We start from the raw sequence: 16,135 nt of genomic DNA, 5'->3' as shown, positions 1-16,135 counted from the left end.
ATATATTTCTAAAAAATCATTAGCTTCAGAGGACAATACATTTGTGAAGACCTACAAGAAAAGATACAACAATCAGCAAGATTTTTACAACTTTTCTTCACAGGATAACAAATTAAAAATAACAAAAATGGGTTGGAATATGTTACTGAGTTTCAAGGCTTACTGTGTTCTAATCTCAAAAATCTAAAAAATACCACTTTAGAATTAAAATAGAAACTTTTCGCTCATGACTCACAAAACCCTATGTATGGGATGGCGTCATTATATCGGGGCATTTTTCACAATGATTAATTTGAATCCAGGAGAAACAACATTTGTATTGAAATTCTAGTTCAGTCCGTTATGCAATACTAGCTTCCTGAAATATGTATGCCATTTAGTATATAAAACCCCCTATGAGCATTAAATAAAAGTCATTATTTAATTACCAACAACTCTGACGATTCACTGCTGAAATTCATTGTGAAAGGCAAAATGAGAATTGAGGTAGGGAGGTGTGGCCAGTGAATTGAGGAACAAATGCCACTTTCTCTGTGTCACTGTACCTCCTATAGCTCCTACAAAGCTATGAGAGCTTTGTTTAGTTGCCTCTGCTGACTAACACACTTAAATAATAAGTAATAATAAATAATCTGCAGACTGGCACTGGTTCACAGCATGCCAACAACTGGGCCGCGCAAACAAGCAAAGCCACATCCTGAATGCAGGCAGCATGCAAAATCACGCCCCCTCCAGTCCATGGAAAAACCTTTCTCCACAGAACCAGTTGTTGGTGCCCAAAAGGTGGGGGCACTGATTTAGAGGATTTCCACAACTCTGATGCATCCAAGCTTTAGTCAAGGTTTGTGAATTTGCTGGCTGAGGAACTCTGGGAGTTGAAGTCCGCAAGTCTTAAAGTTGCCAAAGTTGGAGACCCCTGCTCTACAGAGTCAGCATATTGCCCTCAACAATCTGGGTCCTCATTTTACCAACCTTGGAAGGATGGAAGGTTGAGTCAACCCTGAGCTGGTGAAGATTCAACTCCTGGCAATGAGCAGAGTTTGCCTGCAATACTGCATTCTAACCACTGTGCCACCAAGATTCCTACCAGTAATTGCAGCAGCAAAGGCTCCAGATTATGTCTGCAGGTAAGGTCCAAAAAGTGGAGACATTGACCACAATGGTAATCAAAACTCTGCTTGTTTTTTTTTTTTAAATGTGTGTTGCATATGCAGAGTTTTGATCACAACTTAGCAGCTGCCCCTTGATTTTTGGGGGCCACACCTTGGAGATCCTCCTGAGCAAAGCTATATCACAAGGACAATTCAACTAATATTCTTCAGTGTGATGCCAACCCTGGCTTCAAAAAACCCCAATCATTTATTTCTCTAGTTTTCAAAAGTTTTTATTTCTAAATTTAAGCAGGATATTTTCTGCATTGGTTCAATCAGCACAACCTGAGCTTTTTGTGGAGGGAAAAGGCTGCTGTGCTGTCCTAGCTTCACTCCTACCATCCCTGCCTTTAAAAAAAGGAGGAATATATTCAAACATTTATTGCGGTGAAACCATTGAAACTTGACATTGTTAATATCCTCTAAAGTAGGGTTTACCAACCTCAGCAACTTTAAGATGCATGAACTTCAACTCCCAGAATTCCCTAGCAGGCATGCTAGCTAGGATTTCTGGGAGTTGAAGTCCACACTTCCTAAAATTTAAGAGGTTACGAGATATTGCTCTAAAAGTCAATGTTATAATCATAAATGTCCCATTTTCATTTCATTTTGCCCAAAGTGTGAAGTATTGTCAGGATTGTTACGCTTTTCTTTTAAGTTTATGAATGAATCCTTTGTTTAACATGAATCTCAAACTTAAGTCAGTTTGTTCTCAGATCTCAATACAGAACTTTGAATTCAAATCATGCCCTCATCAGGTCTCCAATCTCCAAAGGGAACTGAATCAGGACTGATCTGTATGGGCCTAGAGATGGTACTTTGGGATTTTACGAGTTAGCTTTCTTTTCAGTAAACTGGACCAGTGAATTCTTCAGTAGGAATGAATTCTTCTGCAAAATATTTTCAAAGCAGATTCGCTACTCCCTGTATTAGTTTATGAGACTGAGAACAAGGAAGCATGATGTAATGAAAACTAAAAAGTAAAGAACAAAATGTTCCATTTGAAGACTAGCAATGGAGGAACATCAAGTGGTTTAATTAAATTTTGCAAAGATTTCAAATGCATGCATTCATTGTTCAGGCATTTTTTAAAAAGCTGATATTATTTTACCATAAGCAAAAAGCAAAGCTGCTTTTTGATAGAAAGGCAATCTTTGGAGCTTTTGAAAGCAGCCCATTTCCTTTTGTGAGTCTTCCATTATCACTTGCCATGTCCTCTCAGAAAAAGGTTTAATCTCCATAGCGGCTACTATCTTTGACTGCTGAAGTGGGTGGTTGCCAATGCTAATGATGCTTCAAAATGTCTCCTGCCCCGCAGAGAAAAAGAAAATCCCTAGGTGAACATTAATCCTGGGGGAAATGATAGCATGAATCCTAGCTTATGTCAAATACCTCAACCACACCTCTCAGTTGTCTCGGTTAATAAAGAATAGGAAGGAATATAGGAATATGGCAACGTTTGCATTCTTTTATTCAAGAAGCTCTGATGAACAGAGATTTACATGTCTCCATTTTAAAGAAGGAAGCAACATGGATTACATATAAGCATGCACCTATCATATATGTAATGTATATCATATGTATATGGGATATGCATATGGGATGTCCACAGAAAAATGGCTGGTTCAGGAATCCCATCTACCTGAGATTAAAGAAATAAAAAACTTCATTTTACTCTTCCATCTGGAGTTCTCCATGTAACCTTGAGTCCTGAAGATTCAACTTCAAATGACACCTTGCCTTATGACATGAAAGAAAAAGCTATTCCGCCCCACAAGCTTCGGATGTCTTCCCCACTGATTTCCTCAAAGTCTGACTTCCAATTAAAATCAACACACCCAAAATTATTGTTCTCTCGCTCTCTTTCTTTTCAGTAAACTGGACCAGTGAATTCTTCAGTAGGAATGAATTCTTCTGCAAAATATTTTCAAAGCAGATTCGCTACTCCTGTATTAGTTTATGAATGAATCCTTTGTTTAACATGAATCTCAAACTTAAGTCAGTTTGTTCTCAGATCTCAATACAGAACTTTGAATTCAAATCATGCCCTCATCAGGTCTCCAATCTCAAAGGAACTGAATCAGGACTGATCTGTATGGGCCTAGAGATGGTACTTTGGGATTTTACGAGTTAGCTTTCTTTTCAGTAAACTGGACCAGTGAATTCTTCAGTAGGAATGAATTCTTCTGCAAAATATTTTCAAAGCAGATTCGCTACTCCTGTATTAGTTTATGAATGAATCCTTTGTTTAACATGAATCTCAAACTTAAGTCAGTTTGTTCTCAGATCTCAATACAGAACTTTGAATTCAAATCATGCCCTCATCAGGTCTCCAATCTCCAAAGGGAACTGAATCAGGACTGATCTGTATGGGCCTAGAGATGGTACTTTGGGATTTTACGAGTTAGCTTTCTTTTCAGTAAACTGAGACCAGTGAATTCTTCAGTAGGAATGAATTCTCCTGCAAAATATTTTCAAAGCAGATTCGCTACTCCCTGTATTAGTTTATGAGACTGAGAACAAGGAAGCATGATGTAATGAAAACTAAAACGTAAAGAACAAAATGTTCCATTTGAAGACTAGCAATGGAGGAACATCAAGTGGTTTAATTAAATTTTGCAAAGATTTCAAATGCATGCATTCATTGTTCAGGCATTTTTTAAAAAGCTGATATTATTTTACCATAAGCAAAAAGCAAAGCTGCTTTTTGATAGAAAGGCAATCTTTGGAGCTTTTGAAAGCAGCCCATTTCCTTTTGTGAGTCTTCCATTATCACTTGCCATGTCCTCTCAGAAAAAGGTTTAATCTCCATAGCGGCTACTATCTTTGACTGCTGAAGTGGGTGGTTGCCAATGCTAATGATGCTTCAAAATGTCTCCTGCCCCGCAGAGAAAAAGAAAATCCCTAGGTGAACATTAATCCTGGGGGAAATGATAGCATGAATCCTAGCTTATGTCAAATACCTCAACCACACCTCTCAGTTGTCTCGGTTAATAAAGAATAGGAAGGAATATAGGAATATGGCAACGTTTGCATTCTTTTATTCAAGAAGCTCTGATGAACAGAGATTTACATGTCTCCATTTTAAAGAAGGAAGCAACATGGATTACATATAAGCATGCACCTATCATATATGTAATGTATATCATATGTATATGGGATATGCATATGGGATGTCCACAGAAAAATGGCTGGTTCAGGAATCCCATCTACCTGAGATTAAAGAAATAAAAAACTTCATTTTACTCTTCCATCTGGAGTTCTCCATGTAACCTTGAGTCCTGAAGATTCAACTCCTGGCAATGAGCAGAGTTTGCCTGCAATACTGCATTCTAACCACTGCGCCACCAAGATTCCTACCAGTAATTGCAGTAGCAAAGGCTCCAGATTATGTCTGCAGGGTAAGGTCCAAAAAGTGGAGACATTGACCACAATGGTAATCAAAACTCTGCTTGGTTGGTTTTTTTAAAAAAAATGTGTGTTGCACATGCAGAGTTTTGATCACAACTTAGTGGCTGCCCCTTGATTTTTGGGGGCCACACCTTGGAGATCCTCCTGAGCAGAGCTATATCACAAGGACAATTCAACTAATATTCTTCAGTGTGATGCCAACCCTGGCTTCAAAAACACCCAATCATTTATTTCTCTAGTTTTCAAAAGTTTTTATTTCTAAGTTTAAGCAGGATATTTTCTGCATTGGTTCAATCAGCACAACCTGAGCTTTTTGTGGAGGGAAAAGGCTGCTGTGCTGTCCTAGCCTCACTCCTACCATCCCTGCCTTTAAAAAAAGGAGGAATATATTCAAACATTTATTGCGGTGAAACCATTGAAACGTGACATTGTTAATATCCTCTAAAGTAGGGTTTACCAACCTCAGCAACTTTAAGACTTTTGGAATTCAAATCATGCCCTCATCAGGTCTCCAATCTCCAAAGGGAACTGAATCAGGACTGATCTGTATGGGCCTAGAGATGGTACTTTGGGATTTTACGAGTTAGCTTTCTTTTCAGTAAACTGGACCAGTGAATTCTTCAGTAGGAATGAATTCTTCTGCAAAATATTTTCAAAGCAGATTCGCTACTCCCTGTATTAGTTTATGAGACTGAGAACAAGGAAGCATGATGTAATGAAAACTAAAAAGTAAAGAACAAAATGTTCCATTTGAAGACTAGCAATGGAGGAACATCAAGTGGTTTAATTAAATTTTGCAAAGATTTCAAATGCATGCATTCATTGTTCAGGCATTTTTAAAAATTTGATGATGGTCTAGATACGGTATGAACCATTAAAAAATAAGAATCTGAGAGAAAATGAAATCAATTCACAAACAAATAGAAATAGAGTCTAACAAAAGAAAGAAAAACAGGTAAATTTGGAGGTACCAAATTTAACATCTCCCAAATGATCTCTCCTTCTGCAGATGTTCATCAGGAATGTTGTATTCTGTACATACAGGGGCACGTTATTCTAAAGCATGTTATTCTATGTCAAACTTGCAGCATCATGTTGTTGTCACATGATGTACCACGACTTTTTCCCCCTTTGCTAAACCGGGGTGCGTGTGGCTAGCATGTGATGCATCCGGCCCATGGGCTGTGAGTTTGACACCCCTGTTCTAGAGCAGGAGTCTCCAACCTTGGCAACTTTAAGACTTGTGGACTTCAACTCCCAGAATTCCTCAGCCAGCTTTGCTCTAGCAGTTGAAGTCCACAAGACTTAAAGTTGCCAAGGTTAGAGACCCCTGCTCTAGAGGAAGGGTGCGACCACTGAGAAGCCTATATAGTGTGCAGCCCTGCAAATGGAAGTCGACAGGTGATGGGATCCTTCCACAGGGCCACCTACTCACGTCTTACAAAACAGGCAGCTTGGAGCATGTAGTCTTGAAGATAACCAAATCCTAATTATGAACCTGATCCTTTTAAGGTTTAAATTCAGTAATTTGAACTTCTCCAAGGTAAATAAACAGAGATCTAAATTTTCTGGGAGAATCCTTTTTGGAAGGTGAAAGGAGATGCGGGCCTGCAGGCTCACACACATAACCAGGAAATTGTGATTATAGATGAGGCAACATTACAGTGACAAATATATACACAACTTGATTTATATTTTTTTAAAAATTTGATGATGGTCTAGATACGGTATGAACCATTAAAAAATAAGAATCTGAGAGAAAATGAAATCAATTCACAAACAAATAGAAATAGAGTCTAACAAAAGAAAGAAAAACAGGTTCTGCGTGGAGGTACCAAATTTAACATCTCCCAAATGATCTCTCCTTCTGCAGATGTTCATCAGGAATGTTGTATTCTGTACATACAGGGGCACGTTATTCTAGAGCATGTTATTCTATGTCAAACTTGCAGCATCATGTTGTTGTCACATGATGTACCACGACTTTTTCCCCCTTTGCTAAACCGGGGTGCGTGTGGCTAGCATGTGATGCATCCGGCCCATGGGCTGTGAGTTTGACACCCCTGTTCTAGAGCAGGGGTCTCCAACCTTGGCAACTTTAAGGCGCATGAACTTCAACTCCCAGAATTCCCTAGCAGGCATGCTAGCTAGGACTTCTGGGAGTTGAAATCCACTCTAAAATTTAAGAGGTTACGAGATATTGCTCTAAAAGTCAATGTTATAATCATAAATGTCCCATTTTCATTTCATTTTGCCCAAAGTGTGAAGTATTGTCAGGATTGTTACGCTTTTCTTTTTAGTTTATGAATGAATCCTTTGTTTAACATGAATCTCAAACTTAAGTCAGTTTGTTCTCAGATCTCAATACAGAACTTTGAATTCAAATCATGCCCTCATCAGGTCTCCAATCTCCAAAGGGAACTGAATCAGGACTGATCTGTATGGGCCTAGAGATGGTACTTTGGGATTTTACGAGTTAGCTTTCTTTTCAGTAAACTGGACCAGTGAATTCTTCAGTAGGAATGAATTCTTCTGCAAAATATTTTCAAAGCAGATTCGCTACTCCCTGTATTAGTTTATGAGACTGAGAACAAGGAAGCATGATGTAATGAAAACTAAAAAGTAAAGAACAAAATGTTCCATTTGAAGACTAGCAATGGAGGAACATCAAGTGGTTTAATTAAATTTTGCAAAGATTTCAAATGCATGCATTCATTGTTGAGGCATTTTTAAAAATTTGATGATGGTCTAGATACGGTATGAACCATTAAAAAATAAGAATCTGAGAGAAAATGAAATCAATTCACAAACAAATAGAAATAGAGTCTAACAAAAGAAAGAAAAACAGGTAAATTTGGAGGTACCAAATTTAACATCTCCCAAATGATCTCTCCTTCTGCAGATGTTCATCAGGAATGTTGTATTCTGTACATACAGGGGCACGTTATTCTAAAGCATGTTATTCTATGTCAAACTTGCAGCATCATGTTGTTGTCACATGATGTACCACGACTTTTTCCCCCTTTGCTAAACCGGGGTGCGTGTGGCTAGCATGTGATGCATCCGGCCCATGGGCTGTGAGTTTGACACCCCTGCTCTAGAGCAGGAGTCTCCAACCTTGGCAACTTTAAGACTTGTGGACTTCAACTCCCAGAATTCCCTAGCAGGCATGCTAGCTAGGACTTCTGGGAGTTGAAATCCACTCTAAAATTTAAGAGGTTACGAGATATTGCTCTAAAAGTCAATGTTATGCAATACAAATCTTCCCAGATATTTTGGGAAGATAAAACAGACAAAACAGACAAAGAGGCAATGGAAGTAGTACAGTTCAAGCCCCACCCATTTTGTAAATGGAGAAATGTTGTATGCAAGTATAAAGGGGCAGGGCTTTGAACAATTGCTACAAAAAAAAAACCCTGCATTTTTTGCTGTTTTCCCCTTCTATGTATATCAATGCTCCTCGCAGCTCTGTGAATCACATGTTTTGTGACTGAGAGTTGCAGATTATACACTGGCCCATTAACTCTTAAGTTGTGTCATGAATCCAGAGTAGCAACACACAATTTTATTTCACTCTTTTTATTTTCAAAACAAAGCAAGGGGGATCTGCAATATCATTTGAGGAAGATATTGGGTAAACCAATTATTACATTCACATAGAACTATAAAATAAATGCCTAATACAAATCTTCCCAGATATTTTGGGAAGATAAAACAGACAAAGAGGCAATGGAAGTAGTACAGTTCAAGCCCCACCCATTTTGTAAATGGAGAAATGTTGTATGCAAGTATAAAGGGGCAGGGCTTTGAACAATTGCTACAAAAAAAAACCCTGCATTTTTTGCTGTTTTCCCCTTCTATGTATATCAATGCTCCTCGCAACTCTGTGAATCACATGTTTTGTGACTGAGAGTTGCAGATTATACACTGGCCCATTAACTCTTAAGTTGTGTCATGAATCCAGAGAAGCAACACACAATTTTATTTCACTCTTTTTATTTTCAAAACAAAGCAAGGGGGATCTGCAATATCATTTGAGGAAGATATTGGGTAAACCAATTATTACATTCACATAGAACTATAAAATAAATGCCTAATACAAAATAAAAGCAATATTGAATTAATCCTTCATACGCTGGCTTTGTTCTCATACTTCAATCATTTAGTGGGGATGAGCCACTTAGAATGGGAATTCAGAAAGAGATGGACCACCAGATCCGGGCAAAAAAAATGAGAATAGTAGCCAAAGAGAGATATATATATAAAAATAACTCATTAGCTCTATTGACCATATATTGCAGCCCAAATTAGGTACAGGTGGTCCTTGCCTACCAATTTCAGTCACTATTTGAAGTTACAATGGTGCTGAAAAAATAACTTTATGAACAATGGCTGATTTTATGACCTTTGCAGCCTCCCTTAGTCACTGTAAATGCAAAGCCATAGATCCAGTATCAGGAGCTGGGATGAGGCGGGGGGGATAAAAGAAGCAATTTCTAGACAATCTGATCCATTTTCCTTCATTCCCTCTTTAGCAGAGCAGAGAGATTGGAGAAGAAGGGATTACAAGAGAGTAAACAGGCATACACTGGGGATGGCACCAGTGCATTGCTTTCAATGTATATTCCCCATAAGTGTCCCTACTTATTATCTTTTTTTTTTTTTTTGCATTTATATCCCGCCCTTCTCCGAAGACTCAGGGCGGCTTACACTATGTCAAGCAATAGTCTTCATCCATTTGTATACTATATACAAAATCAACTTATTGCCCCCCAACAATCTGGGTCCTCATTTTACCTACCTTATAAAGGATGGAAGGCTGAGTCAACCTTGGGCCTGGTGGGACTTGAACCTGCAATATTGCAAGCAGTTGCTGTTAATAATAGGCTGCATTAGCCTGTTGCGCCACCAGAGGCCCAAGGTTTAATCTTTAATCCTTTTCTTTCCAATTAATGTAAATACAGACATTAATTCCCTTCTTGCTAATTATCCAGCCCAGGGTAGGCATTCCAAAGGGCAGGAGAGTAGCGAAAAGAGAGTGGTGAAACCATCAATTGTGGTTGCAAATGTGGACTGTTTGTACCTGTGTCCAAAGGATTAGATTTAGCCCAGAACAGATCCAATGATATATAGGGCTTAGTAACATCATGGGAATTATAGGTTTAATTCACCAATTAATGACTGACATTAATTCTTACTTTTCATGATATAAGATAAAGTGCAAGAGAATCCATGCAGAAATGGGGCTTCTCTAGGCTGCTTTGGTTTTCATATGCCATGACCACAACATCTATCCCTGTCTCAGATTGCCTGCAGTGGCACAAACCTGATTATGGCACTGTGGAGGAGCACTAGCACTAGCATTAGCACTATGACTTATATACTGCTCCATAGAGCTTTACAGCCCTCTCTAAGCGGTTTACAGAGTCAGCATGTTGCCCCCAACAATCTGGATCCTCATTTTACCCACCTCGGAAGGATGGAAAGCTGAGTCAACCTTGAGCCTGGTGAGAGTTGAACTGCCAAATTTCAGGCAGCTGGCAGTCAGCAGAAGTTGCCTGCAGTACTGCGTTCTAACCACTGAGCCACCACAGCTCTTGTTAAGCAGCTTTTGTTGTTGTTATTTTGTTCTTTGCATTCCATTCCATGGAAAAAAGGGAAAGAAAGTGGAAGTGGAATTGATGGGATTTCATCTTGGCATCAGATGGATGTACAAAGCCAAATATCATTAAAATAACTGCCGGTTATGAATCTGCTCCTGGAAGAAGAGATGGTCAGAACTAGATTGCTTGTCTTGTGAAAGCAGAAGACTGAAGACATCCCTAAACCCTGTCCCTTGTGATTCAGGGTGACTTTTGGGGAAAAGATGACAGGAACCTTTTCTGTTGTTCAGCTGCCTCAAGATGGTAGTTTTGTATCATCAATAATTCTGAAATATTTGTGAAATAGGTAGCTTTTCTAGAAACTGTTTCAATTGTTTATTTTTTATTTATTTATTTATTTTTGTCACAACAATATACATAAGCATCACACAAACTATTTACTATTATTAATCTTCTCATCGTTCCTATTACCCATCTCCTCCCACTTATGACTGCATGACTGTAACTTTGTTGCTTGTACCCTTACGATTTAAATTGATCGTTTCCTAGTATGATTCAATTGCTTATTTGAACCCTATGACTGTCATTAAATGTTGTACCTTATGATTCTTGACAAATGTATCTTTTCTTTTTATGTACGCTGAGCATATGCACCAAAGACAAATTCCTTGTGTGTCCAATCACACTTGGCCAATAAAGAATTGAATTCTATTCTGTTCTGTTCTGTTCTGTTCTGTTCTGTTCTATTCTATTCTATTCTATTCTACCATGATTAGTAGTAGTAGTATGTTGCTAGCATTTGCTACTTTTATATCTTGCCCATTTTATGAGTTGATTCTTCTAAGAAGGAAATTATGTTATTTCTGTACAGGTTTTCTTGCTTCTGATTTATTTCTTTTGGATCTCCACATGTTGCACTGAACTTCTCCAGGAATTTAATATTTATCCCTGCAGGCTTTAAAAGGCTGTTACTATTCCAGGCCCTATTTTCTCATTTCTAATCTCTGGTCTATTGCCCTTGTTTTTGCAGGCTTCTCTGGCTTCAGCCTAGAGCACAAAAACCTTCCGCCTTGTTTATAACTGGTTTTTCTACCCATTGGTCCCAGGAAACAGGTGGCATCAAGTTCCTATCTTGGGAGGGAGAACTTTCCTCTTTCCTTCCTGGGTTGAGTGGCAGCATCAAATTCTAATTAAAATACTTTCCATTCTTCTTTAAGAATGACCTCTAGTGTTGGATGAAAAGAAGTGCATTTTCTTAAGGTCTCAAAAGTTTTCAGATTCTGTACCTTCCATTCTAGCTAGCTAGAGCTATCAGGGCTGCAAACATCCAAACCAGCCCTAGGCCTTCCTTCCTTCCTTCCTTCCTTCCTTCCTTCCTTCCTTCCTTCCTTCCTTCCTTCCTTCCTTCCTTCCTTTTCTTTCCTTCTTTCCTTCCTTCCTTCTTCTTCCTTCTTCTTTCTTTCTTTCTACTTATTTCTCTTTTTCACTCCCTTTCTTTTTCCCTCTTTCTTTCTTTCTTACTCTCTTTCTTTTTTTTTGTTCTTTCTTCTTTTTATCTCTATCTCTCTTTTATTCTATCTCTCTCTCCTCCTTTCTTTCTTTTTCTCTATCCTTCCCTCCCTCCCTCCCTTCCTTCCATCTTTCCTTTTCTCTGAGTGGTGTACAGAATAAAAACACAATACAGTAAAAGAAGAATTTAAAACAATAAATGACTTTGAGGCCCTAATACAACTTGCATCCATCTCCTCACCACCCAATGCCAGCTCTACCAACATTATGGACACAGTGACTGGGGGGCGGGGACCCCAGTTCTTCACAGTGCTTGGAGGGTGGGGGAGGAGCCAGATCTTCACTGCTTTCCCAAAGATCAACAGTGTCAGGGCCTATGTATTGCCAAGGGAGACTATTCCATCATGACAGTGAAGGCATGCTCATGAAACCCCACTAGGCAACACTACTTCACTCTGGGAATCCAGAGTATTCCCATCTTGCCAGATCTAGTAGGATGGGCAGAAACCATCAATGGCTGCTGCCATCTATTGTTCACCTGAATTTTTCCTCCCAGATCTGATAACTCTTTTGCAACAACTGTACAACAGAATAACAAAGCTCTCAGTAGAGCTCAGCCCCATGCTAAGCAATAGAAAAAAAAATTCTAAGAACCAAACAGGATGTGGTAGGAGCTAGTGACACAAGGCATGAAAGACAAGTTAAATAGAAACGCTGTTATGAAAGATAAAATGAAAATGCAAACCAATTCTTTAGTTGACACATAAGATGAAAACAGTGACATTTGCTTCTCAACCTAACACACCTAAATTTTCATTAGAAAGATTCTGCAATGCAAACCCACCAACTCTCATACCTACAATTTCACATGCACACTGGTATTTGAACAACCATTCTTTGCTTTTACAACTTTCTCAAAAAAGAATCCCCCTCTAAGTGTGTTTGTTTTTAATCAGGTAAAAGAGAATAAGTGAGAATACCCATTTCAAGAATTTGGGTTATTTGACTAGAAACAGAAATATTTTTTCAGATGCTTGCAATGAGATATTTTGAATTTTTTGGGGGGGAGGGGTGTATTAATTTTTTTATTGTTTATTATGTTTATCTCTTTGTATAAGTCGTAAAATAGCATACCCTAACTATGGTGGTTGGATTATTTTTTTGAGTTTTACGGACTTTATCTCACTGTTTTTCCATGATAACTGAAGCCTTGTAAAATCCACTCAAAGCAGTAAAATTAGTCATTTGTGTTCTGAGTAGAGTATTATGATTTATTTTATATTTTAATAAAACAAGGTGCTAGTTATATGTTGGACAGCTCAGGAAGCTTTTTCCCCCCCTTAACTTTGAATATTTGCATTTTGATATTTAAAAGGAAATGATAGTTTTAGATTTGAATTACAAATATTATTTTTTAATTAACATTTATCTCCATGGGAGAAAGAGCTGATAATTATAGTCCCTTGCCTCAATGCTATATCACTGGGAAATGGCCCTATAACATTTTTTTTCTTAGAATTTGACTTAGTAATTGGAAAAAAACCCGCAGGATGTGGGTGACCCCTCATGTGCCAGAGTTACAGAAGAAGGAAGTTAGAAATACTAGTTATGTGGTAGAAGTTAGAAGTTAGCTAGTAGTAAGAATTACGCAGCCTCTGTTTCAACAAATAGAAGGCAGAGGCAGATTATGAAGATCCAGAGGCCTTCTTAAAAAGGAGATTTGAACTCAGCAGCCTTCCAATGGGTTCTGCTTCTGCCCTGCCTTATTAACTTTGGTTACACCTTCTTTTTTTCCTTTTGGGTGACTTAGTATATTGTGTAAACCTAGCCAAAGTTTTGTTAATTTGTGATAAAATGTACTTTGTGAATATCACAAAAAAAGGTGTAAATCCAGAGTAAGCCTTTTGTTAGATTGCAACTAAAGAGCACCTATGCAGGTTAGGAAATAAAAAATGTTTGTCCTATTTTAGTCTCTGGGTTAATTCCACATTTTGAAAAAAATAGCTAAACTGAAGGAAATGATTGGGAGAACAGCAAATATAGATATCCAGAATCAGTGTTTTTTAGGAACAAATTACTTCTTATTTCCACTGAAAAGTACCATTTGCACTTTTCTTCATCCAGGAAGAAACCCCAAATTTTATTCAGTGGTTTAGGCATATCCTAACTCCATTGTTTACTTAGTAATACACATTATCCATCTGTGTCATTTTTCCATCTTGTCATTCAGAGCTACAGGGGTTTTCAATCCACTTGCCAAGAGCTGAAGAACAGAAAAATTGATATCCATCCTTTTATCTTTGCAAAGGTTCCTACGTTTTGCTAATAAAGTAAGTAGCTCCTGGTTTCTATCTCACTACTTCACTACCAATGGACCAGCAACAAAACTGTGTTCATTGATCAATCTTTTTTGGTGGTGGTGGTTTTATACTTTTCTCCAAAAAGTGTTAGATAATGAAGATCTCTTTACTGGTTTGTCAGGCCAACAATAGATTAATAATCCAGTTTCTCATCTGTAGAAACTATAATAACAGTCAGTTTGTTGCTATTTGGGAAATCTACTTCTTTGGTCAATGACAGACTTTCATGTGATGCTCACAGATAGAATTCACCGAGATCTCAATTGCATAAAGTCACGAAAGGAAGCAATATGTTACTTGGCCACGTAAACAAAGCATAATGTGTGTGGGGGAAGGATACTCTATGTTTGTGTGCGTCTATGTGCGCATGCACACATTTGAAGGCAAATGGTATGAATGGCAAAGCAATGGTGCATCTGCTCCTTAGCACATTGCCAGTTTCAGCAATAATGAAATAGTTCCAGGCTTGGCAACCAGTTCTAAGAGGGGACATTTTTTTAGAATTGAACAAAGGACAAAAAAACCAACAGCTTATTAACTCCTAAGAAGCCAGTGAAACATTTTTTTAAAATCTCTTCTTCTAGTTGGAATAGTCCTGTGCCACAGGTCTTCTTTGTGTGTACTACCCTTAAGTGATAAGAAAGAGAGTGAAAATGCATGGTAGCTTGAGCAGAATGGAGTCTATTATTTGGCCTTTGCAATCCTCTTCAGAAGATAATAATCTATGAAGAGGAAGAGAACACCTGGTAGAATGCTGCAGTTAGACACCACAATTGTTCAAGACCCATTTGTACCTGGGATGGAGCAGCTGGGCTGCAAAAACATGTCACAGAAAATGCATGCATTCTGAATAGGAAGCGGTTAAAATGTTGTTGTAGGTGCCTTCTGTGTGTAGGAGAAAGTTTCTGCAATTGTGAGACATTAGTCTTTAGGACGGAGAGCCGTACTGACAAACTGGTTAGAAGGGAGAATCCAGAGAACAGGATTAAGGGTGGTGGGGGGCGGATAGAGCCTTGGCTGGGCTGCTAGGTTTATATCTGGAAAGTAAGCCCATCAGTTGGTAGACCAATGAAAACAGATCATTTCAATTCACTTTTCTTTTGCTGCTTTGCATTTTTGGTTCCCAGAGTACGTGTCGGGAAAAACCTATGTAACTAAACAATGCCAGTTTGGCCTAGTGGTTAAGGCACCCGGCTAGAAACCAGAAGACTGTGAATTCTAGTCCTGCCTTAGACAGCTGGCTGATTCTGGGCCAGCCACTGTCTCTCAGCCCCATCTAGGTCACAGATTTATTGTTGTGGAGAAAATAGGAGAAAGAAGGAATATTAGGTATGTTAGCTGCCTTGAGTTACTTATAAAGTAATAAAGGCGAGATTTAAAAAATATAATAAATAAAAGCAGTTTTAACATTTTATATGTCCTACACTCTCCCTTTCACTGTAGGTAGGTAGGTAGGTAGGTAGGTAGGTAGGTAGGTAGGTAGGAAGGAAGGAAGGAAGGAAGGAAGGAAGGAAGGAAGGAAGGAAGGAAGGAAGGTTCAATTAGATAAAAAAATAGATAATATAGATCTTACCGTCTGTTCTCACACATCTTGTGAGCCACAAGAACCAGATAACTAATTTCTTGACATAAAAGTTCACGCTGACATATTCCTTCTCCGAAGACTCAGGGCGGCTTACAATGTGTTAAGCAATAGTCTTCATCCATTTGTATATTATATACAAAGTCAACTTAATTGCCCCCAACAATCTGGGTCCTCATTTTACCTACCTTATAAAGGATGGAAGGCTGAGTCAACCTTGGGCCTGGTGGGACTTGAACCTGCAGTAATTGCAAGCAGCTGTGTTAATAACAGACAGACTTAGTCTGCTGAGCCACCAGAGGTCCTGTTTCTTTATCCGAACATTCTGAAATGCTTCTATCAATCAGGATAAGCAGCATGTAGCTCCCTACCTCCTATTTTGCAGTCCCCAAGTACATCACAATTATCCTGCCAAAATATGGAAATTAAACTATCAGGGACATCTATGGGAGGAGATTAAAAAAAAATCTAGCTGTTGAATGAAATAATGATATCAAAGCCCCTCTTTTTACATATATG

The sequence above is a fragment of the Ahaetulla prasina genome, chromosome 3 (genome assembly GCF_028640845.1).
Source record: "Ahaetulla prasina isolate Xishuangbanna chromosome 3, ASM2864084v1, whole genome shotgun sequence".
NCBI lineage: Eukaryota > Metazoa > Chordata > Lepidosauria > Squamata > Colubridae > Ahaetulla > Ahaetulla prasina.
This window is presented reverse-complemented; position numbering follows the sequence as displayed.